The following is a 26,570-nucleotide window of genomic DNA, read 5'->3' on the forward strand; positions in this document are numbered from 1 at the left end:
ATCATAAACACACATACGTGTGCACACTTGCATGCACACACGTGCACGCACACACACGTGCACACTCATGGCTGTGCTTTATGCGTGGCTAAGTTGTTCCTTCAGTCCAGAACACTCTTCCCACTACTTGTGACCTGATTAACTCCCGTTCCCCGAGATTCAAGTTGGGAAGTATTCCTCCACCCGAGACTGGGCTAAGTACCCCCGATATGTGCCCCGTCAGCACCCTAAGTCTGCTGCTTGCTCAGCATTTCCACCTGCCTTTGTTGTACTGTCTCCCCTTCAAAGTGAATTTTCTTTCTCTCTCTTTCTTTGAACTGGGGTTCAGTCCCAGCTAACAAGAGTTGTCATATAATTCCCCAAAGCCCTGGGAATTTGGTGAATTTTAATTTTTTATCATCTCTCCAGTGGGGCTGGAGATGGAGGGGCCAGAGCCAGAGCCAGTTGTGACTCAGAGCTTCACCTGTGTTCCGTGGTTCTCACTGCCTTCTATGGGGTGGGGACGGATCCCAAGGTGCAGAGCAGAAGCCCTGAGGATTGGGGCAGAACTGGTTCTGTTCCCTCTGAGTGCACTTTCTCCCTCTTCCCAGAGGGGAGCAGTGCTGGAGCCAGAGGAGCCAGCGAGGGTGCTGGGTGTGGGCTGGAATGTGGACTGGGACAGTCTTGGCACTCCAGTCAGAGCTCGAGACGGTGCCCTACCCGCCTCCACAAGCGCCAGCAATGGCCACGTTGACCTGTTCACAGGCATCGCTGGGTCTGAGCCACCTCTGTACCCCCCAAAGTGCATACTGTCCCTGGCAATGGCTGCCTGGCCCTAATGGGGAGCTGCACCAGAGTTCAGAGAGCCCGAGTGGGCACTCGGCTCCCCCCAGGACACTGGGGCGATTTCAGGAAACTGGCTAGAGCCCTGGGCAGTTTCAATCTGCTTCCTCTGCCTTGTTCCCAGGAGTAAGCAAGTGTGTGTGTGTGCTCTTTACAAACATAATCTAGGTTTCTTATAGCCCTCCTGTAAGTCCCAGGGGTTTACAAGCCAACTAAGGGGACTCGTCTTGCTGGTGTTGGACCCCGGGGCTGGGGTGCCCAATGTGTGGTTTGAACCACTCACTCCCTAGGGAGCATCTCCAAGCCTGTGATATCCTCGTCTTCTCCAAGTCCTCTCATATGGGCACAGGTCCCAACCCGATTGCTTCTTTTCCCTTCCTACCCAATTCTCTGTGGATCTTTCTTTACAGCCTTGGTGGTAGAAGAGTTTTTCTGATGGTCTCATTTGTTTTCAGTGAGAATTGTTCCACGCGTAAATGTATTTTAGATGTGTTTATTGGGGGTGGGGGGGTGACCAGACTGGACAGGTGAGCACCCTCCTACTCCACCTTCTTGATCTCCTCTCCTCCTTGATACAAATTTCAGTTTTCCTGCAGAATAGGAGAGATACCTCTCTGAAGTACCAAAGTTTTGAGAAAGTTCATGGAAAAAAAAAAAGATTACATTTTCTCAAGTCTGTTTTTTGCTGGTAAAGAAACATGGCTGTGCGACTAGTCCATTCAAAGGTATGGAATAAAAGAAAGTGGGAATTAAGCTACATTTTATGATTTGGTGATTATAAACTTTCGGGAGCTGGAATTTCACTGTGGGTTTAGACAAGAAAATGATGCTTGACTGTGAGATTTCCAGGCTCATAGTGTCAGTACCATAATTTAAAAAACTCAATTTTGGGACTGTGATGCTTTCCATTTTCACAATTGCTTCAGCTTTTGTAAATTCTAAGAACTCAGAGATCCTCTGTACCTGGGCCATTATCAAGTACTGAAATCATTGTCTTGGAATCTGTTTTATTGTACTAATAGCTGTAGGGTTGTCTACAGTTCAGACATTTCCTTGCAGCCAAAAGATTAATCAGAGAGGCATGTAAGCCAATTATCTATGGTTGAATTTTGATTCAAATTCAGCTTTTTTAATAAGAGATTTCATAATTAGGTTTTGTGCCACAACAGGGGTGGAACTTTTTCTTGTATGTATATATATGTGTGTGTGCGTTCATGGGGATGCTAAAGATGTGATTGATATGTGAAAGCTGTGCAGGGGAAGTTAATGGTCCAAAGGTCTCTGTCCAAATGCTGAAAATACTGAAAACTTTCTCAACCAGCAGGTGGATCTTGGGCTGAAAGTCAGAAAGTCTGGGTTGCTTTTTGCATTCTGCACAGAACATTGCCTGTTCTGTGTCCTTGGGAGAGTTTCCCCTCTCTGGGCCTCAGTTTTCCCATCTGTAAAAGGAGCATGTTAGATAGAACAGAGCTTCTGCACTGAGTTTACTACTCCTCTTCTCCATCTAGTCTTTCCTTCTCCTCTGACCTCCAGCCCCACTTTTAGGCCAATTCAATATATTCAACACCTCTTCGACCTCTCCCAACCCAATCCATTATCTCCTGCTGACTTTTAATGGCATCACCACTCTTACAGGATAATTTTCCAAAAAAGGTAAAACCATGACTTCCATAGTAATACAGACTAAACCCATCTGTTCTAGGTTGAATAGTGTCCCCCTCTTCACATCTGTGAATGTGACCTTCTTTGGGGATAAGGTCTTTTCAGATATTATCAATCAAATTCAAATGAGGTCATACTGAATTAGGGTAGGTCCTGAATCCAATGACTGCCCTAGAAGAGGGAAATTCTAAGAGAGACTTACAGGGAGAATGCTGTGCATAGACAGAGGTGGATAATTAGCATGATGTATGTACAAACCAAGGGTTGCCAGCAACTGCAAGAAGCTAGGGAGAAGCAAGGAAGCTTTTAGAGGGAGTGTGGCTCTGCAGACACCTTGATTTCAGACTTCTACCCTCCAGAGCTATAGGAGAATAAATTTCTGATGTCTTAAGCCACTCAGTTTGTGGTAATTTGTTATGGCAGCCTTAGCAAACTAAAACACACATGTTAAGGATTTTATTTAACTCAGTTAAGTGAGAAAAACAGCCAGTAAACCGTTCAAAGAAGCACAAATTTATGGGCTGTAAAGGGAGGTTGAATCGAATGTGCAAATGGATAAAAATTGGCTTTTTCCTGGAGATGAGGGAACGGGGAGTCTCTCTACTGGACATAGTTCACTTGCATTTCTATAACAGAATTATTTGTATTACTATCAGTTATCTACAACTTACAGAGTTGTGAAGCAGCTCCTATAGAATCAGGTAACTTGGAAGGTGCACTCTTGACAGTGCATAGTTGTCCACTGAAATACACATGTTCCCCTCTTCACTTTCTTATTCACTCAGGCTTAGAGGTCAGGATCAGGGTCATTTTTAATTTTCCTTCTCTGCAATGCTTCATGAAACCCTCCTCTTGTTTATTTTCCCTCTTCTGCCTGTCATCTAGTTTAGATGCTTCTTCCTGGATCATCTCTGGTTTTCCTGATCCCAACCTTCACTTTGAGACCGCAAACTGAGCCCAGCTTCCTTCATATTAAAGACTAAGGGTTGAATAGCATCTCCCCCAAATTCATGTCCACCTGGAACTTCAGAATGTGACTGTATTTGGAAATAAGGCATTTAAGGATGCAACTGGTTAAGGATCTTGAGAGGAGGTCATCCCGGATTTAAGGTGGGCCTAAATCTAATGATGTGTGTCCTTATAAGAAGAGGAGAAATACAGAGACACACAGGGAAGAAGGCCCTGTGATGATGGAGACAGAAACTGTAGCCATGTCGCCACAAACTAAGGAAGGCCAGGAACTACCAGACGGTCAAAGAGATAAAGAAAGACTCTTGCCTAGAGCCTCCAGAGAGAGCATGGCCCTGCCAACACCTTAGGTTTGGCTCAGCAAAATTGATGTCAAACTTCTCGCCTCCAGAACTGTGAGGCAATAAATTTCTGCTGATTTCAGCCACTGAGTTTGAGATAATTTATTATGGCAGCCCTTGGAAACTACTACAGGGGGAGAGGGCAATGGAAAATAATTCAATTTTAGAAACTTTTGCCGAGGACCTACTATATGGCTTCCCGCCTTGTGCCAGGCGTTGGGATTTGGAAATTGCTGACCAGGAGCTCTGGTCACCTTTGATAACACATGGTAGTGACCATACGACATGGGCTGGTTTGCATCCTTTTTCTCCTCCTCCTCCTTCTTCTTGTTTTTCTTCTTTTATTATTTCCAAATGGATCTTCCTTTTCAATACATTATTTGGGTTTTGTCATTGCCATCCCTCTTGTGGATCATTGCAAACCCTGTGAGTCTCACCTCTTACTCCAGATGCTGTTATAGCAACTAGTTGAGAGCAGATGCCAACAGTTTTCAACTGGTCAGTCCCCACCCTGGACCTCAGGGTGTATCTCTGGCTTCTCTGACACCGTGGTGGCCTGTAGGAACCAATTGGCATTCAGCTTGGACCCAGGAGGTGTGTGTATGTGTGTGTGTGTGTGTGTGTGTGTGTTTAATGGTCATGGGACCACCTTGAACAATGTGTCTGAGCTGATAAATGCCCCAGGCACAGAGGTCCAGATGCATTTCATTAGCATCTGCAGATTGAGCACCCACAGCAGGGGCCACCCGATAATGCATCTTTGTATTGCTTTTCCTTTCCCCTTGCTCCTCTTCCCTGGACTAATTCCAGCTCCCTACAATCACCTTCCAAAGAAATGACCTGCAAGGAGGCCACCGTCAAGGTTAGTGCTCTCAGGAGCCCCAGGCAAAGACAGCATTCCTCTCTCCCTGCAGTGCCTTCCTCTGTCAGATCTTCCTTCCATGCAATCTCAGGCTTGATTCATCTTGGGCAAAGCTCTCCCCTCTTTGCTTTGAGACCAGTTACCCTCTGGGTCAGGCCATATTGTTATTCTTCTGATCATCATGGGATAAAAATATGAAATATGGGGAGACTGAAGCCAGTTGAAGGATTCCATCAGTCACTGATGTCATGGTTGTTGAATGCCAAGGGCTGCTCTGGACAGCAGAATGAGATCCTTCATCACCTTCAGTTCAGATCCTTCAGATGCCTTTGGGGGACTGCAGCAAAAAAGTGGGGGACCATTTCCAACTCTTTTATTGTTTCCTCTGGGGAGGAATTGAGAGCCCTGTGTTCTGTTGGTTGCGTGATGAAGAGACCTGAGCTTCTTCCAAGAAATTTAGTGACTCCGGTTATCATGTTGTATTAGTTTCCTATTGCTGCTGTAATAAATTATCATAAACTATTGGCTCAGAGTAGCATACATTTATTATCCTGTAGTTCCGGAGGTCGGAAGTCCTAAAACCAAGGTGTTGGCAGGGCTACATTCCTTTTGGAGGTTTTAGGGGAGAACATGTTTCCTTGTCTTTTCCAGCTTTGAGAAGTCACCACATTCCTTAGCTTGTGGCTCCTTCATCCATCTTCTAAGTGCATTACTCCAACCTCTAATTCCATCATCACATCTCCTTCTTGGTCTCTGACCTCCTGCCTCCCTCGCATAAGACCCATTGTACTTACATTGGGCTCAGCCAGATAATCCAGGATAATCTTCCTATCTCAGTGTCCTTGGTTTAATCACATCTGCAAAATCCCTTTTGCCATGTTTTACCTTTAACATGTTCACAGATTCTGGGGATTAGGGCATGGGAATCTTTGGAGGGGGTCATTATTCAGCCAAATGCAAGTTTTCTTTTGTCTTATTTATGACAGTGGTGAAAAACTGTATCTATCTATCTATCTATCTATCTATCTATCTATCTATCTATCTATCTATCTATCTATGTAACATATATAACTTATCTGTCTACTTACCTGCATCCTTACCCATCTCATTGACCATGATTCTTAAATAATAAAGGACTTTTATACCTGGCATAATTATCAAACAAAATGAAATTTAAACAAAGAATCTTCAATGAAAAACTTTTCCTTATCACAGAGGGACAAGATAATTTTAGAAATGACACTTGGACTCTGAAGCACCTTGTTCAAAAGTAATATTCTATCCAGAAAGAAATATTATTATGTGGAAGTCTCCCGTTGTATCAGGGCTTCACAAAATCACTGTCTACCAAACTGGTTCCAAAATGAGATTTCTACTCAATGATTAGGTAACTCCTGCCCAGCTGTTAACTGATACAGTTAGGTTGAGATCTTGATATTTGGCCCATTTCTTCTCTTCTCGTCTTTGTGAATGAGCATTTTTCTCTCTTGGGTTTGCCAAAAGCAAAAAGTAACAGTTCCAACCAGCAATGACTTAGACAAAAGGAGATTTATTATTTTCTACCAAAGAACACTTGTAATAACAGAGGACTATGCATGTCCGCTGCAGTTTGGATAAATCTCTGCACACGATCAGATTCCCATCTTGTGATTCCTTCTCTTCCTGTTAAAGTTGTTATTAACAGTTGTATGCAAGATACTGATCTCAGAAGCCTGGGTTCTGTTGGTTGGGTGATGGAGGGACCTGAGCTTCTTCCAGTGCTTTATTGCTGTGGTTTCTAGAGAAAGTAAATTTTTCTATTCAAAATGGCCTCTGGTCTTCTGGCCATTTATTCATTGATCAGCCTGAGTGTGTGATGTAATTAATCCTTCAGTTGATATCCAGAAGGGGTGGGTGGTAAAGTTAGACAGGGCTAGTGGGGTTGACACCTCCAATGGCAACATTCATTGGTGTCCCATGTTGGTGAGGGAGGCAGGGAGTTAAGATTATAACCCAGGGCCAGCGGGTTCATTCCTGTCCTCTGGCATTTGCTGAGACAGTAGCTTTATGGACTGATACTGTCCCCACACTCATCCCCCACCCCCACCCCCAGACACACACAAAGGACATTTTACTGGGGAAAGGATCATTTCAGAAGCATCACCCTAGGACTTTGTATAGCAATTGCTAACAGTTTGTGTCTTTGTATGTGTGTAAATGCCAACTAAGCTTTGAAAAAAGCTATGATTTTGGACAGAAATTTTCACCGTAGAGTAATTGCCCTTGGCAAACTACAAGCTACTTTATAAGCCTAGGTGGTTGTTCATTTGTTCCAGCTGGCCTTTGGGCTAATCCTCTCCATCCTAACTATCTACAGATAATGGTCCTCCTTCCTCCAAATGTCTTCTGCCTTCACTCTAGATAGATCTACTTTTTTTTTTATGTTATTCCATTGATTAGAAACACCAAGTAGCTCTGCATTTTTTATGTTTCCTTTTGAATACAGTCCAGCCTTCTTGGTCATGTCCAAGGCTACATTTCTTGTCATATCTCCTACTTTTTCCTTATTTCCCTAAGTTTCAGCTATTGAAGACATCTTGCCTTTTCCTGCATCCATGACTTTGGTCGACACTTATTCTAACTTAGAACTTGCCCTCCCATCCTTTTCCTACAAATCCCCATCTATTCTAAAATGGACAGTCAAGTGCTTTCTGCTTCCATAAGTGTCCCAGCATTTTCTCAACCAGATGAAGCCTTTTTCTCCTGGAAACTTTTCTTCTTAGACAGTGTCTCTGTAAACTTCTCTCCTTAGATACTGTTTCTGAGAAATGTTGGCTCATTACCGACTATGATTTTTTTTTTTTAAAGCTATTAGTTCACATCATAATTCCCTTAAAGGATTGACTTACTATGAAGAACTTCAATTTAATATTATCCAAATCAGAAATCCCCTATCCACTTAGAATGATTCAATTAGCTAGGATGACATATTTTGTAAAGGAAATACTGTAGCATTTTAAAGCATTTTTTAAGAACCTATTTAAACCATGGGCTCTTGCTCCCCAACAAGTTAACAAGGCAAAATTTCAGAGAAGTTTGCATAACATTTCAGAATGTTCTCAGACCCCTTGAAGCCAATCCATGGACCACCATACCCTCACTTGCCTCCAAGATTAAGAACTTATGCTTCAATAGGTTAATTCTCTTGTGTCATATATTAGCTGAAATATATATATATTATTAGGTATTGCCAATAGGCAGCTTCCAACAGTATTAATATTAAACTTTATTCAGTAACTGTGTTTTTATGGATCTACTGTCAGAAGGAAAAGAAAAGGGACTATATATATAGGCCTTGATAAGGTCAGGACATTATAAATGCTATTCGCTTGGACGTAAATGAACTATGCATTTTGTCTCTGTACTGATCAAAAACGCTTAAATCCAAGTTGCCAAGGGCTCGAACAACCACCCTCTTTTGTGGCATAAAAATAACTTCCCCAGATCAGTAGCAAACCACTTAGTGCCTCACATTCAATCCACTGATAAAATAATAATACCCTCTGGTCTCAACGTGGCTGTTCCTTATCAGACAAGACTGGAGCTGTAGCTACTCAATATCAAATCAACTGTTTGTTGGGGAGGGTTCTTTGTGGTTGTTCTATAAAGCTGTTAAAATAGTGGGCCAAGTAATTAATTAATTGACAAAATTAAGTGATTTAATTTGGTCATTATTATGCTAGAGGAAGCAATCCACAAGCAAGAAGCAGAGTTTTGGATGCCAGCTGTTCTCAGAGCTTTGGTGTCACTGCGCGTGAGTGTAAAACTGAACTAACTCTCTCATTCTCTTTCTGCTCCACGTCTGTGGCTTCTCTCTTGGAGACCTACTTCACCGTTTTTCTGGCTCTCCACTAATTTCTGTTGATTCGTACTGTGTAATTTTCCTTGTTAGTTTCTTCACTGATATTGCTACCTATTGCCTCAAACCCAGACAACTGCAGTGTCCTCCCGTTGTGTTTCCAGCTTCTGTTCTCTCCTCTGTGCAAACAAGTTTCTTTAAAAAAAGATTACTTTTCATTTACACAAATCATACGTGAATACATTCTCCTTATCAAAAGACATGGAGGGTGCGTGTGAATTCCCTCTGACAACCTTCTTATCTCCCAAGCTGTGTTCCTCTCTCCAGACTCCTCATATGCACAGTTTAGTATGGGAACTTCCAGACGTCATTCCTTGTCATTGCCAACATATGTAGAAATATGTGTGTGTATTAGCATCCCAGCTTAATATTATTTGGCAACATACTCTTTTGCTCTCAACAATATGACTTGGAGATCTTTACAAATTCTTACATAGAGACTGACTTCATTTTGTTTAACTACTGCATAGGATTCCAGAGTATACATGTATCAGCCCCTATTAGGCCATTTTCCCCTTGATATTTTCACATTTCGTTGTTAAAAATAATGTAATTTATTTCTGCATTTTCTAAAACACACCTGTATCTTCTAAAATTCTCCATCATAAAGCTTTCAGGTGCCTATGCCATCAAGTCCAAATGGCATCTAGGGAGGTCTCTAGTCTGGTCCTCATCCTATTTTTATATTTTATAAAAAAGTATAAAATATACTCACTGCTCCCCTACCACATGCTGACCACCAGGCTGGTGCTTACATTCCCTAAACACTCTTGTGCTCTGGCTAAAAGAAAAAATTAGCATGAGCCTCGATTTTTTTTTAATCATGTTCAGGATCATTGCCACCACCATCATCATCATCCTTATCATCATCATCATCACCATCACATCACCATTTACCCATACATAGCTTCTGGGGAGATATTGCTGAACAAAATGGTGCAGTCCTTGTTCTGAACTTTTAGCTAATAAACCTGACCTTCAGAGGCATTGCTGTCCACACGACTTGGAGGTCCTTGATGCACGATATTATTTATCTTTTTTATGTATTTTGCATCCTGTATCTCCTCTAGGGAATTAGTTGTATTTTTGCTGTTGGTTATCTCTCTTAACACTCAGCTGATCAGAATCGCTTAATTAGCATTTGATGGTGGTGATGCTGTGATAGACACTGCCCTGTAAAGACTGTTTAGGTCTTACCTACAAAAGCATTTGAGATGCTGTACCAGATGTATCCTAAGACTTGCTAGTAAGTCCATCTCCCATCTCTAGGTCTAGAAAACCTCTTGACATACATCCAAAACCCACTTGTTGAGGACTTTGATGTCCCCATCATGGAAGCAGGACTTAAGTACCTAAAGATCATCTGAAGGACCTCATCTGAGGCCCCAGGTTCTTTCAAAGCAGTGAATGAATTCTGGGAGTTGGACTATTACGGCTTCAGGGAGCATGTGGGTTTAGACAAGTGTGTGGGGCCAAACCTGGCTCTTGGGCCCCAAGCATCTCACACTATGGGAGAGAACAGTTAAAAGCGTGTCTGTTCATCAGCGTGGCCACATGTCTGTCCATTTCACCTTCTATAAGACTGTTTCTGTTAAACTCATGCCTCTGGTGCCCACACTTACTGTTTTATACCCTCACATGACCTAGTGGCAGTAAAAACCTTTGGAAGTATCTTCAGGAGGCATGGCTTAGAAGAGAGTTACTCTACTGTGTAACATACCAGGTGAGAAACACCAGGCGCAGCGCTTTTATCCTGTTACCTTACATGGGAACAGAGGTTGAGAAGAGAATCAGAGAGAAACAGGTAGAATCAACAACAATTAGGAAGTGGAGACAACTAAGCTAGTGGTTCAGAATTGTATGTTCCACATCACCATGCCAGCAAAGGACAAGGAGAAAACCCTACTGGGCCAAATTTGTTAAAAATTAGGCCTTGCTTGTTTACATCAGGCAATACTTTTGGAGCTTTTTTAGAACGTATAGTTTTGTTCATTTTGCCTTGATTCAGTTCCAACACTGAGGAATTAAACTCAGTCATTTTACTTGTTCTGGGCCTTTTTAGAGAAATGCTCTTCCATTCACAGGCTTGTCCTACATCCTTGCTCGGAGAAAGAGGACGTCTTCCCTGATCCCAATCCTTTGTATCCAGACAGTGTTTTGAGGGGATAAACACACCCTTGTAAGTTTTCACTGTCTCTATCACAGATGAAGGAAGGCTGATGGCTTAAGTTAGTGGTGGAGTGAGTGTTAGATTAAGGGGATTTCAAATCCTTGTCCAACCACCCGTTTTCCACCACAATTCTTTTGTTTTCTGTACTGAGTTTGTCTTTTAAGATTAATATCAGCATTAGCCCAAGAGGTCTGGGTACTGTTCAATATCATATACCACCAGTCCTACACAGGCTGAGCTCTAATAACACCAGCCAGCTCTTTGTTCTCCCAGACATCCTTTGGCCTTTTATGTCTTCCTGCTTTTGCATACGTGGTTCTCTCTCCTCTTCCTGCTTATCCACTTTTGTCTGGTGAGAGCCTCCACTTTCAGGCTCAGTTTAAATGTCACTTCCTCCAGGAAGCCCTCCAAGCTCTCATTTTTGCTCCAGCTTTTTTAGATGACTTTAATACTTTCTTTTAATATTCCTAACAAGTGTATAGAGCTCCAAGCTAAGAGAAGGCAAGAAACCTACTATCTGTGCCCTGTATCTCCAGGAATTCGTGGCAGAACCTGGAGTAGGGGGGACGTACTCTCTCCTGATCGTCACTTGCCCTGAGTCTCTGCCTTTGTTGAGTTTCTGACCTTCTGCTTCTTACCACCTCCTGCAATTTCTCTCTTCTCTGCATTCCCCCTGACCTGTACTGACATGGTCTTCAAACTACCGCTGACACAGTCTGTCCTGTCTAGCAGATATTTATTTAACAGAAGATTTTTTGCTTATAGGGGAAGATTACATCATGGAACAGAATAGACAATAACTTGAGAATGAAATGTTAGGTGTCACGATCCCAGGAACTCATCAAATGTTTCCTGGCACCTGGAGTTTCTCACTGGCCATGTCTTAGCTGAGGATTTCACTTTCTACACTTTTCTTGCCCTGCCTCCCTAGATGCCCCCCGCCACACACACACACACACACACACACACACACACACACACACACACACACGCTTTTGTCAGCCTTGAACTCTTAACCTTCTTGTGACTTAAAGGCAGAGCATTTTGGTGCTCTTCCTTCCCCTGCAGTAAGCTAATCTCTGGCCTACTTTACATATCCAAAATTTTCATTAAGATGACCCCACTGAATAAAGGGCTTTTACTCCTGGTATTTCCCTTTAGCACACAATGCACATCGCTTGTGGACATTATTTTTTAGTAGCATTTCCAATGGGTGAGAAAATGGAATCAATAGAAGGAAAGCAGTCAAGGACTCTGTTTTCTTTTCTTTTATTGTGTATCTCCTAAGGGTTTGCATTTTATTTTTACAGCAACTGTATATTGGTTTATTGGTGTATTTGTAATGAAATTGTTAATGCAAAAAAAGTTTAAAATGCACTTTGAAAACAAAGTACAGCCTTTTCCCAGTTCTTGGGATGCTATTCAGTTCTTGCACAGGAGTTTCTTTCGCAGGGGACTTGTAAACAGAAGAGAAGCAGCGTCAAGATTTATTCTCCTTCTGTCCTTTGTTGATGTCAGTTTTCCCAGATGCCGCGTAAGAAGTCGGGGACAATATCTTAATCATCTTTGTAGCGTAAGGAAAAGTGGAGTTTCCCTTTGCCTGGAGGGCATTCTTCCTGGTTATCGAATTCTAGGCTTTCACTGTCCTTGAGTTCTCTGATGACTCTGTAAGTTGTGGCTAACGGGTAGCAATGCAAAATCATTCCTGCCAGCAGACATGCAAAATTCTGTATCAAGAAGGTTCAGATCTGTACAGTGGAGGTTCCCAAACTGTGGAAGAGGCCGGTTTTGCCCCCTTTTGCATATTCATTTCCAATTTCTGACCTATGCACGTGCTAAGCCTTTGCATTCTCCTTTGAACTGATAGTTATATACTACCGGTTCCCTCATTAATGACAACTAAGTTCTTTCTTTTGTTATTGAAGTATAGTTGATTTACAGTGTTGTCTTAACTTCAGGTGTACAGTATATAGGTGTGTGTATATATATATATTCTTTTTCAGATTCTTTCCCATTATAGGTTATTACAAGGTATTGAATATAGTTCCCTGTGCTATACAGTAGGTCCTTGTTGTTTATCTATTTTATATATAGTAGTGTGTATATGTTAATCCCAAATTCCTAATTTATCCTCCTCCTCTCTTTTCCCCTTTGGTAACCATAAAATTGTTTTCCATATCTGTGAGTCTATTTCTGGCTTGTAAATAAGTTCATTTGTATCATTCCACATATTATATGATACTTGTTTTTCTCTGTGTGACTTACTTCACTTAATGTGATAGTCTCTAGGTCCATCCATGATGCCGAAAATGGGATTATTTCATTCTTTTTATGGCTGAGTAGTATTCCACTATATGTATATACCATATTTTTTTTATCCAGTCATCTGCTGATGGACATTTAGGCTGTTTCCATGTCTCAGCTATTACAAATAGTGCTGCTATGAACATTGGGGTGCATGTATCTTTTTGAATTAGAGTTTCCTCCAGATAAATGCCCAGGGGTGGGATTGCTGGATCATAAGGTAACAACATTTTTAGTTTTTTAAGGAACCTCCATACTGTTCTCCATAGTGGCTGCACCAAACTGCATTCCCACCAACAGTGTAAGCTGAGTTCCCTTTTTCCACATGTTCTTTAGCATTTATTATTTGCAGACTTTCTAATGATGGCCCTTCTGACAGGTGTGAAGTGATACCTCATTGTAGTTTTGATTTAACTAAGTTCTCTAACACATTTTCACTTTACTTCTGTGGCAGAGTCATGATTTTACTTTTTCTGAAATTTCAGAAATAATCCTTAAACAATTTCTTTATTGCCTTGGTCAAGGAATGATGCATGGTCCCCACGATAAATGTTTGTCAAATGAATGACTAAATGAAAGAAAGGAATGTCTAACCTCATTGCTATTCACATAACATTAGTTCAAGTGGATGCATTATTAACAAGTGTGAACTTGCCCACTGCTGGCTAGGTAATGTCAGGTTTGGTGGTATCTTGAGTTATCTCCATTCCATTCCATTCTAATTAGAAAAATATTATTTACTCAGAAAAATCAGAAAAGATAGAAAGGATAAAGAATAATACATTGTAACCATCCCATAATCTCTCTCCCCTGAGTAATCGCTAGTAATTCTTGGTTGATTTCCTTCTAGATTTTTCTCTGCCTCTCTTCATTCAAAAAGAATTTACTAAGTGCTTAGTGTATGCCAGGTACCATGACTATAGCAGTGAAGAAAACAGACAAAGCTCCCACCCTTTGGGAGCTGACATTCTAAGTGGGTGGGAGGGGAGAAAAAATAGACACATAAATGAATAGGAAGAGCTCAGTCAATAAAGAGCGTATGTGTGCTTCTCAATGAATATTTTCTGCGTGTAGAGCTGGTGTGAGATAGTCAAGTTGGTTTTAAGTCATGCATCCCTGAGTAACAGCCCAAGCTCAAATGCAGCAGTATAGAATCGGTCTTTGAATTGGCATCCGACTCTCTCCTCTCTGGTCCCTCTCTCTCCTGCTCCTGCAATATTCTATAAGCAGGTATATGAAATTAAAGTTGGTCCCCGCCAAAGGTCAGTGGTTTAGCGGCTCCTCCATGTCCCTGAGACTCAGTCAGGCTTTCAACTTAAACTTTCTCCTGGGGGAGCATAGAGTAAGAGTAATTTTGTTTTTTTTTTCTGTAGGGTTGCAAAGAAGAAAGGCATTCCCAAAGTGCGGGGAACTTGAATTTCCCTTTGATCTGTCCTTGGTTGGTGGGAGAGGACTATTATGTGGAGAGAGAGAAGCAACAGTGGCAGAGGATAAGGTGGGGAGATGAGGCAGCTAAGTTTGACATCTTCCTCTTGAGAAGGTCATGCTCCTGCAGGCACACCACACATAGAAGGGGAGAAATCACAGTTTACAGGCATCCAGACATGATCGCTTTCTTTGCTTGTCAAGATGTTTCATTTAAGATAAAAAGGTTCCTCAAACTTGAAAACTTGTATTAAATTTGAGAACCTTATCTGAGAAGTCCTATCTTGGAGCTGAAGGAGTATGTGTGTGGTGTGTGTGTGTGTGTGTGTGTTTAAATTTTAGACTAGCTCCCGCACGGGGACTTTGCCCTGAGGTTGGGAAGCACGTGAGACTATTTAAAGGGCTTACCTTGAATCGATTCCAAGTCTTAGCTTAATACTGATTTATAATAAATTTCCTGTGGGGCAGATTCGTGAGTTGCTTCTTGCTGTGACCTGAGACATGAGAGCCCTGGTTTTGTGATAAATGATAATGGCCTTTTCACATGGTCAGAGTAGGGACAAGAGCAGAGTAGTCTGTTTAGCTTCTCCCCCTCCCCCTCCCTCTCCCTCCCTCTCTGATTCTGATGTCTCAGAATTCTTCTCCTAGAGGCAAGCAGAACAGTGTCTCAATTCAGACATCTGAGAAATTGGTAAAAGGGTTTACCAAACCCAGGCATTTGAGAGACACCACGTTCATTTTAAGGCACGTCTCCACTCACTCAAATATGTATATATTTAATTGAACTATAGTGGACATTGACTATGATATTAGTTTCAGGTGTACGACATTGTGATTCAACATTCATTTACATTACAAGATGTCATCACCGTAAAGCTAGTGACCCTCTCTCATCACTGAAAGTTACGACAGCACTGTTCATTGTATTCCTAATGCTGTACATTACCTCCCCGTGACGTATTTATTTTATAGCTGGAAATGTGTGCCTCTTAGCCCTCCTTGATCTGTTTTGCCCATCTCCCCGCCTCCTTCCCCTGTGGAGACCACCTGTTTTTTCCCTGCATCAATGAGTCTGTTTCTCTTTTATGTTTATTTGCTTTATTTTCTAGCTTCCACATATATGTGAAATCATATCGTGTTTGTCTTTCTCTGTCTGACTTAACTTCCCTTGGCATGATACCCTCTAGGTCCATTCATATTGTCACAAATGGCAAGATTCGTTCTTTTTATGCCTGAGTAATATTCCATTGTGTGTGTGTGTGTGTGTGTGTATCTCACATCTTATTTTTCCATTTATCTATTGATGGACACTTCAGTTACTTGCATATCTTAGCTATTGAAAACAATGCCACAGTGATCATAGGGGTGCATATGTCTTTTTGAATAAGTGTCTTTCTTTTCTTCAGATAAATACCCAGAAATGGAATTGCTGGATTATATGGTAGTTCTATTTTTAATTTTTTGAGGAACTTTCATACCATTTCCATATTACATTCCCACCAACAGTGGATGAGGGAGAAGATGTTTGAAAACCATATATCTGATAATGGGTTAAATCCAGAATATATAAAAAATGCATACAACCCAATATCAGAAAAACCGGACAATTTGATTAAAAAATGGGCAGAGGAACCAAACAGACATTTTTCCAAAGAAGACATACAAATGGCCAAGAGGCACCCACACGAAAACCTCAGTATCACTAATCATCAGCCAATTAAAATCATGATGAGACATCACCTCACACTTGTCAGAATGTCTGTTATCAAAAAGAGAAGAAATAACAAGTGTTGGTGAGGATGTGGAGAAAAGGGAGCCCCTATTTCTCTCTCTCTCTCATACATATATATGCATATATATACACATACACATATATGTATATATACACATATATTTTAAATATTCCTTTTCTGATACTTTTAGGGGTGAGTCTCAGTTTCTTTCATCCAAATGTTGATGACTGATCTTTGATATGTTTTAGATTCTTTACCTAACATATTGAGTTATTGGGTGAAGGCTGCCAAGATCCCCCATCCCATCAGTTGCTGTGGCCGCGGGGTGATAGAGCTGATGATTGAGGGCGGGAAGAAAAGGAAGATTATTTGCATACCACCGCTTCCAACAGGAAAGACAGGAGGTTTGCACATCCCTGTCCAAATTAACTGATAATTTAATTTTGTTGTTAAACTTTAGGATTAATGTCCTTCCTCTGTGGGTTTAAAAGTTTACCTTAACTGACTGTAAGCCCATGGTGGACAGGAATTGTCTGTGACATCTTTCCCTAAGCCACATACTTTTCATTTAGATTATTGCAACAGCCTCCTGAGTGGTCTCATTACTTGTACACCTGCCCCTGTAATATAACCTTCACACAGTGAAGTGGCCAAAGTTTTTTTTTTTCAAAAACATAACTCAAATCATATTACTCCCTTGCTAAACTATCCAGTGGCTTCCCATGCCCCTTAGTATAAAATGAAAATGTTACCACCGCTTACAAGGTCAATCTCTACATCCTGACTGTTTCTATTTCCTCCTCCATTCACTTGTTAAGGTTCCAAAAATCTAAAGTTCCTACCCCAAGGCCTTTGCACTACCCATTCCTTCTTCCTCCAACGCGCTTCCTTAAGACTTTTGTGGAGCTGATTTCTTCTTGCTGTTCAGATCTCAGGTTAAATTTTACCTTCTCGACCAGTATCAAACAGCCAGCCCCTCATTCTCTTCCCTCCACTGTTACTTGCCTGAAAGAGCACTCATCTCTGCACGACCTTTCCTTCATTTTCTTCTTTCATTTGTCCGTCTTTGGTTTCTTCTCATGAAGACGTAAGCTCTTTGAGAGCAGAGGTCTTACCTGCCTTGTTCACAGCTGTATCCTTTCTTAGCATCCGGTACACAACTTGGCATATCGCTGGTGATCCACAGCTGTTGGCTGTTTGAGGACTGAATGGATGAAGTATATACTGTCCCCTCCACTCCACTGGTATAAACTGTTGCACATGGGCCGTGAGAGTGGGGGCACCGACTGATGGAAACATCGGTGGCTGGGGTCACTGGCATTCAGCCTGGCATGCCTGAGCGACACTTACTCCCTCCCTGAGTGGTCACAGCTATTGGGCTCTGAGTGCGGTGCAGGTTCCACGGGCCCAGAGCAGCTGTAATTAGCCGCCTAAGCCTTGGAAAGGTTTTCTGAACTAACCGAGAGCAACCGACCTTTGTAAATAGCAGTTTAGCTAGAGGAAAAGGTAAAATTCTGTGTGTCATCCTGCTTTCTATCCTATGCATTTGAAAGTTCAAAGGGATTATATTAAAATGAATATTCCAGTGTTCTCATATGTACCTGCCTTCAAAAGAGCGAAGAAACCCAGATTTTTAGTAGAGTGGCTGGTACCCCTCTTTAAGGACTAAGACCAGGAGTGTTTGAGGTGCAAAACGACCAGGTTGGGGAGAACCATTTCTCATCGTTAACTCTGCCCAGTGAGACACGCTATGTTAACGGGTGCATTTGCTCTCAGAGTAATTTGCGGGACAGATATTGCCAGCCCTATTTTGTAGACGAAGGGAGATTGAAGCCTAGAGGTCAGTAATACACAGTCAAGTGATGTGTTTTTTTTTCATTCAAGATTTATTAGGTACCCACGGGCAGCAGGGGCCGTGCCAGAAACGTGTACTCAGCAATGACCAAGACAGATGCACGAGGTCCTATTGTAGAGCACGGGGACCTACATTCAGTATCATGTAATTACCTAGAATGAAAAGGAATGTATATATAATTTGTATAACCAAATCACTGTGTTGTACACCATAAACTAACACAGCATTATAAATCACGACACAACATTCATTGTAAACTATATTTCAATTAAAAAAAAAAACAAAAAACAAAGAATAGAGGCAGTTCTTTCCTGTCCTCATGGAGCTTAGAGTCCTCAGTAAGGAGGACAAGCATTGGACAAATAAATGTGCAGATCAATTATTTGATTACTGCAGTAGAGCAAAGGCTGTGAAGGGAAAGGACAGAATAATGTCAGAGGGGATGAGAGGGAACCTGCTTCGAATTAAGGGTTCAGGAAAGCCTCTCTGAGGAAGTGACATTCAGCTGAGACCAAAGAATGAGAAGAAGCTGGGGACAAAGTGCTCCGGGTGGAGGCAGTGGTGTGTGCAATCGACCTGGGCCAGGAAGGAGCTGTGTGTGAACCAGTGTTGGACATGACCATGTGGCTGGTTGATGGTGTGTCCGGGGGGAAAAGAAGCAGTGGCTGGTGGGAGGCCAGACTGTGAGAGGTCCTAGAAATTTGCAATTTATTCTGCAGTTAAGTGGAAGCCAAGACAGGGGATGTCTGAGACTGAACTTCCCTAGAAAGCTAAAAAAGGAGGGGTCCCCAACCTTGTCAGTGTTCCCTAACTCAGACGAATTTAAATTGGAATCAACCTTGGAGGAGTATAACTAATCCTCCTTTCTGACTCTTGGAGTCATTCTAACACCATCCAGTCCTTCTCAACAGCTAAGGATGTTGACTGTTACAAAACTCAAAGGAGATTCACTCAGATGATGGAATAATATGGACCCACTAAAATAATGAGGAAAAGAATTTAAAGGATGAGCAAAGATTGTGTCTGATTACAGAGCAGTATATACTGCATGATCCTGTTTTTAAAAAGTTAAAAAAAATCCATGTTTTCAAAAAGTGAAAATCTTGGATGAATATTTATCAAGATGGTGCTTCTAAGTGGTAGGATTTAACCCCCTCTCGTAACTTCAAGAATAGACACTGCCAGCTCTAATTTCTAGATGAGGGGACACTCAAGGTCAGAGGCAACACGCTGTTCTCATTCACTCATTCATTCAGGAAATATTTGGTAGGTATTTACTATGTAGCAGGGGCTGTGCTGGGCACTGAATTTTCAATGATGAACGTAACAGATGCCTTAAAAATGTATTCTGCATTATTTGAGACATACTGAAAAAAATATTAAAGAAAAAGTGTAACTGATATCCATGTATCCAATACTTAGCCCCCAAAATAAAACGTTACCAAAACAATTGAAGATTCCTGTATAGTATGACTTTCCTATTACACTCCATTCCTTCCCTTTAGGGGTAAACACTACTGTAACTTGGGTGTTTATCATTCTCAGGCATTTCTTGGATTAGAGTTAACTTTTATCTCCTTTTTGCACGCTCACATCTTTGAAATTTCCTGCCGTGAATACATATCTTTTCAAGGGAAAAAAAACAAAACAAAACAGGAAAACTTATTTTGTGAAACCCAACAGAGATGATGGAATTCAGGCCTGAAAAAAAAGTCCCTTCAGGAAGCTGCAGTCAATGGCCTTCCTTCGTCCTGGTGGGTCCCTTGAACCCCCCTGCCCTAGCCGCTCCTCCTGGCCCCTCTCCTGAGATTTAGATAACCGTCGGACAGGAAGGACTCCTTCTTAGGTCCTCTTGCCTCCTAAAAATATTTAAAGGACAGTGTTTGTTGATGCCTGGAGCTGGGGTTGTCAGACGCCTGATGGCACTGTGTCCTGGATCTCTTGCTGCTCCAAGGACACCCATGTTATTCCGGAAAACACTGACCAAGGGCAAAGGGGATCAAATGTTCAACCCCAGCGGCAGGAAGGAATGTCACCCGAATGCATTTCCGATACAAAAGCTGAAATTAGAATGAAACTTTCCCTTGCATTTTTTATGATGTGTGTCTTAGTCAACTTTTCTATTTGCAAAGACAGAGGGAATTAATATTTAATATGGGCGCAGGGAAAGGAGAGGGGGCTCTGCTGTGTTTTGGAATCTTCAGTCTCCTTGAAATATCAGCCTATAATCTCTTGATTGTAAGACAGGCCTTGTCCTGTTCTGTTTCTCACTGATGTGGGGTAAGAACTGTTTTATCCTTGGACTCAGACCTGAGCTTTTGTTCCAGCTCTGCCATTTGTGTACTAGGTGACCTTGGGCTTCAGTTTCCTCTTCTGAAAAAATGGGGTAATAATCTCTACCTTGTGGGGTTGCATGAAGACTGAGTGAAATAACTAGGTGTAACCGATGATAACAGTATTTGGAACCCTACAAACCCAAAGGGACTGTCACCCATGAGCCTTCGGGGGGATGAGGATGGGGTGGCTGTGTATGTCATAGGAAGGGTGAAAGAAAGACTGGTGTGGAAGAGAAGAGGGAGTGTCTGAAGTGTTAACGCTTCTGTCTGGTATTTGGTGCTGTGTAGAGACCCAGTCTTGGAATAGTTGACAGTTGATTTCAACAGAGGTATTTTTTTATGTTTATGAATATGAAGATGGGTCCAAGGCTAAATTGCCTTACAAAATAGGGGGAGGATCTGAGGATAAAGGAACCCGAGACGGCAGAGAATGGAGGAGATATTCTTGTGGGGGTAGAGAGCTGTTGGACAGAGCAATATGGGACCCAGCCCATGCGGGGAGAGCTGAGCTGGAATTTTAACCCCAGTCCATCCAACCCCAGGGCATCTTTTTTTTTTTTTCAGTACAGCCTTGCCTTACTTATTCCTTACACATGTGCGCGCGCGCACACACACACACACACACACACACAGCCTCACATCCTTTGTCCCACTGCTTGCTGTCCTCCTGAACACAATTTGAATTTGATGTGCTTTAGACTTGCTGATCCTTCTGTCTGGAGAGGGCTCACCTCCCTCTACAGATTCCCTTTGTCAAAATTCCAGTTATCCTCCAGCCCAACTCCAGCGCCAGCTGCCCTCTGAAGCTTTCCCTGGCCCCTGGGATGAGTCTGCTCTTCCCTCACGTGTGCCCCTGCACGTGCGTGCCTTGTGCACACCCTGCACACATCTTGCACCCGCCTCTCCTAGGCTGACCCCTCCCTCCCCAGCTTTACTTATTTGTGCCTTGGCCCTTTGCTTACAGTGGACTGTGGGCTTCCCGAGGGGCAAAGAGGGAGTCTCGTTCGTTTTTGCATTGTTACTGTTGGGTACGGGGTCCGGGACATACCAGTTTGTTGAGTGAATGAACATGCTCATTTATTCAACAAACATTTATTGGGCATCTGCTCTGGGCTGGGCACTGTGCTAGGTGTTCCAGACGTGATGGGTAAGAGACAAAAAATTCTTGTCCTCACAGAGCTTGCATTCTAGTGGCCGGGTCATGGACAAACATAATAAATGGGTTAAGTTATTTAGTACCTTTGAAGAGTCGGTGACATAGGAAAATTAATGGTTGTGAGTCAGGGGGATTGAGAGAGTCAGGGTATGGGCTGCAATTTAAAAATAGGTGGTCATGGAGATTGTCCTACTAAGTGAATTAAGCCAGAAAGAAAAAGAAAAATACCATATGATATCACTCATATGTGGAAGTTTTAAAAATTGACACAAATGAACTTATTTACAAAACAGAAATAGACTCACAGACATACAAGACAAACATGGTTACCAAGGGGGAAACGATGGGGGCAAGGGATAAATTGGGAGTTTGAGATTAGCAGATACAAACTACTGTATATAAAATAGATAAACAACAAGGTCCTACTGTATAGCACAGGGAACTATATGCAATATCTTACAGTAACCTATAATGAAAAAGAACATGAAAAGGAATATATATATATATATACACACACACATACACACACATATATATAACTGAATCACTATGCTGTACACCAGAAATTAACACAACATTGTAAACTGTGCTTTCATAAAAGAAATATGAATCATTTCACAGCTGCTAAAAAAAAAAAACAAAATAGATGGTCAGCAACACTGTAAATCAACTCTGCTTCAAAAAAAATAATAAGCTACAAGGATATATTTACAACACAGGGAATATAGCCCATATTTAATAATAACTATGAAAGGAGGGTAACCTTTAAAAATTGTGAATCACTAAAGATGCCTGTGTACATCACTCCACAGGTTTGTGTGAGAATCGGATAGTTTCCTAAAAGTACTCCAGCACTTTCTTGACCGTAAAGACCTGTTAAAGTAAAGTTTGTTAAAAATACAGATTGCTGGCCCTCCTCCCAGGACTGCTAGTTAGACATCTTTAGGAGAGAAGCCCAAGAATGTGGGTTTTTAACAATCTCCCAGGTGAACTGATAACCAAGCCAGTTTGAAATTCACAAGCCATTGTATATGGAGGAGCTTTGTAAAACTGTTAAGTGCTTCTCACATGCGAGGCTCACATGACTCTTGTCGTTGTCTCTTCCTGTCGCTAACCCAGTTTCCTTGGCAGGACTGATTTCCAGTCAGTTGATCCAACAAGCAGGGCCAGCTCATGAGTATGTGACCTGTGCACCCTCAGAGGGCCCCACCCTCAGAAGGACCACGTGCTTGATTTAATGCTCTGCTGTCACCATCTTCAAATTCTTATTACATTTTTAACGAGGAGCCCCGTGTTTCCCTTCTACATTGGACCCTGCAGATTATGCAGTTGTTCCCAGATATAAGTAAGGAGACATTGCAGTGAAGCCAGTTGAAAATTGGAATTCCTTATACCTGTGCACAGCACTTGATAGAATTACCAACCACATCCACGTAGATTAACACCAGCCTTTGAAATGCATATTTTTTTAATTTAAATATTTTTTATTGAAGTATAGTCAGTTTACAATGTTGTGTCAGCATCTGGTGTACAGCTTAATGTTTCAGTCATACACATACATACATATATTCCTTTTCACATTCTTTTTCATTGTAGGTTTCTACAAGCTATTGAATATAGTCCCTGTGCTATACAGTAGGACCTTGCTGTTTATCTATTTTACATATAGTAGTTAGTATCTGCAAATCCAAAACCCCTAATTTATCCTTCCCTCCCCCTTCCCCCTGGGAACTGTAAGCTTGTTTTCTATGTCCATGAGTCTGCTTCTGTTTTGTAAATAAATTTGAAGTGGATAGTTTTATATACCCATTGTTCAGATGAAGAAATTAAATCTTGCAGGACTTCGGGGTAACAAAATCAAGGAGCACAAAAGGAGCTGATGGTGAAATTTAGAGCCTTTTCTGCTGCAGGGAGTAAGAGTTGGTTCAGGGGTTTACAGATTCTTGGGTCCCCCTAAATTAGATTCCCCAGGAGAGGAGCCTGGGGATTAGCATTTTAAAATAAGTGTTCTGTGTGATTGGAAAAAAATCATCAAGTTTGGAAAGTTCCATTTTACAGTAATTACCAAATTCATTGCTTCCTAATCTGACCGTGGAAATGTTTAAAAATTCAGATTCCAGGGCTTTGGTCCAGGATGCTGAAGCAGCATCCCTGTGGTAGGGAAACTTTAAAATCTGTAGTCCCTGCCATTTAGATGCTCTTCCTGGATTTCAAAGTACCGACACTGATGACCCTTTAGTCCCTCAGTGGCAGCCAGCCACCCCTTTCTTTCTGATCTACAGTTTGCCCCTGGCCAGCTGGCCACTGGAGGGCCTCTGGATTATCTGGCAAAGACCAAGTGAGAATCAGTCCGCATGCCCGACTGATTTCAGTTTCTCTCTCTGAAAGGAGATCAGGTCGAGGTGGTGACTCTGACGATGGTCACCATTCCAGAAGAAGACATTCTTTCTGCTACCCCTTTCTAAAAATCTGGATCCAAGACAAGTATCTCAATTTAAAGATCCCAAGCTTCTTCTTTTTCTTTTTTTTAATTTTACAGACCAGAGAAGAGAGCTGGGTCCCTATTATGGTCTTCCATGTCTCAGCAGGTGGAATCGAGGGAATTAACAGGGATGTTCTAAAAGAATCAGCTTCACCAAAGGAAGGACAGTAAGAAGGGGCACCTGCCGTTGTCTTAAGGTGATGCTTCTCTAACTCTGATGTGCAGGCATGTCACCTGGAGACCTGCTTAAGGTACAGGTTCTGATTTAGCAGGTCTGGGCTGAGGCCGGAGAGTCTGCATTTCTAACAAGCTCCCAGGTGGTGACGCTCTGCAAGTGCACAAGTCACTCTTAGAAGAATGAGGTCTTAGAGAATTCTTCACTCATCTGACAAGTCCCTAGCAATGAATGGAGACTGCATTCTCAAATATTCCTGTGGGCTAGACAATTTATTCCACTTAGCTTTGAATATGAAAATGCTGTGTAACCTTGATGCATGCTAAGTCATACGGTTAGCAGCTGCCCAGAAGCCCTCATCAGGTGTACTCATGATGACCAAGGTTTCCTTTTAAAATATTCGTAACGTGCGTGGAAGCAAAATGAAGCATTGAGGAAAACAGTGCAGGGGTGGCACACTGATTCTTTGTGATTCTTTGGTCTCATGTTTAGAGATGCTGTGAATAAATAATTTGAAAAACAAAAGGAAACCCATGTGTGAGGGTCATGGAAAGTAATAGGGAATAGGGAGAAAGGCTCAAGGTCGAAGCTAGAGTGAAGTTCGCCCTCTTGATTTCTTTCTATCCAAGCTGTTTGGTTAACTGGCTTTCAAGTGGGAGGACAAGCTTGGAGCTGAGCCTGGAAAGAGCTCAAACTTAAAGGTCCAGCCTCCCAGGGTGATTGTAACGATCAGCTAGGTAAGAATGAGTTAGTGTCTTAACTTATTAATGAATTCTTTGGACATGTAACCAGTTTTTACTGAGTGCCTATAATGTCTTCACGGAGTCACACACAGTGAACAAAGTGGATACTGTCCTTGCCCTCTTGGAGCTTAAAGTCCAGGAGGGTAGACAGACACGAGTCAATTAAAATAATGAATGAACATCAAGTTGCCAGTGCAGCTGGTGTGCTGTTCCCAGCCTTGCTGCCGGCCTTCCAGCTCACACCTACAATCCCCAGCAAAGGCTTCCCATTGTGGAACTGGGATTGCCTCAGAGTTCATAGGCTTCCCCACCCCCCCCCCCCCGACCGCCGGGCAGCTCTCAGTCTCTGACTGACTGATAACGGGGCTACAAAAAGACAGCTCCTTTTGCCTCAAGGCGGGACAAATTCAGCGGTTCATTTCCTGCTCCAGAGCTCCCCGAGGGCTGAGGCAACCTGTCGCCTGAACTACATTTTTTTGCTCAGCTTTTCCCACGTCGTCTCCTGCCTTCCGGACTCCCTTACAAGTTTCTCCCAAGTGCCTCCCCTTAGGAAGCCAGTCAGTTACACAAGAATCCCCAGGCTCTGCTTCTAGGGAAACTGACTTGAAATGTAAGATAGCTCCTGGTCGTAATTAGGGCCATGAAGACAGAGAGCAGGAGAAATGTGGCAGAGGGTGATCAGGGGAAGGGTCTTATTTTAGATCAAGTGTCAAGGAAGGAGAAAGATGGGGCATTTTGAATATTTGAGACCCGGATGGTAATGAAGAGTGCCTGTGTGCTGACCTAGGAGGGAAGCGTTCCAGGGAAGAGCTGGTATATGAGCTTCAGTAGGAAATGAGCTGAAGCCTGGAAGACAGCCAGAGGGTGGAGTGTACTAGATCAGGGGAGCCTGGAAGGAGATTCGTCCAGAGAAGCAGTCATGGTGCCTTTCTTTGCAAGCTAGGGAAAGGAGCTGGGCTGTAGTCCAAATGTGATGGGAAGACATGGGGGTGGGGTTGGGGAGACCTGATACAGGCTTCAGAAAGATCACTTAGGGTGCCTGCCGTCCGATAAATAGGTGAGAGCTCAGTGCCTGGAAATAATCATTGCTGAATAAAAAGTAGCTCCACCAGCAACTCAATTCCCATCCTTCAGAGCTGTCTTAGAGAAGATTCCTGCGTGAGGAGGGAAATTGGCATGACCACCATCCAAGGGCTATTTGAAATCAACTAATTCAATGACCTATTATGCTGCTACACTTGTGGCCACACGGCTTAGTGGCTAAGACATTTTGTTATTACTGGGTTTCATTTATTGGAAAAACTGAAAAGGTTTAAGATTGTTACCAGATTTTTTCATTGGCAGATTCTTTTATTGACTTTTTTCCTTCTTTCACTGACTTTAAAACTTTTATTTTATTTTTTTATTGAAGTGTAGTTGATTTACAATATTAGTTTCAGGTGTCCAGCAAAGCATTTCATTGACTTTTAAATCTAGAAACTTGCAGAGTGCAGATATTTGACCCAATCTGGTTGTGATACAGTATGACTTTCCTTTTCTCCCCTTCAAATATTTAGTCTCCAGGCAACTGGCCCCTCCTTGCTCTCCACTAAAAATGTTGATTTTAAACATCTTCTATTATGTTTTCTAATTAGAGA

The sequence above is a fragment of the Camelus dromedarius genome, chromosome 24, assembly GCF_036321535.1.
Source record: "Camelus dromedarius isolate mCamDro1 chromosome 24, mCamDro1.pat, whole genome shotgun sequence".
NCBI lineage: Eukaryota > Metazoa > Chordata > Mammalia > Artiodactyla > Camelidae > Camelus > Camelus dromedarius.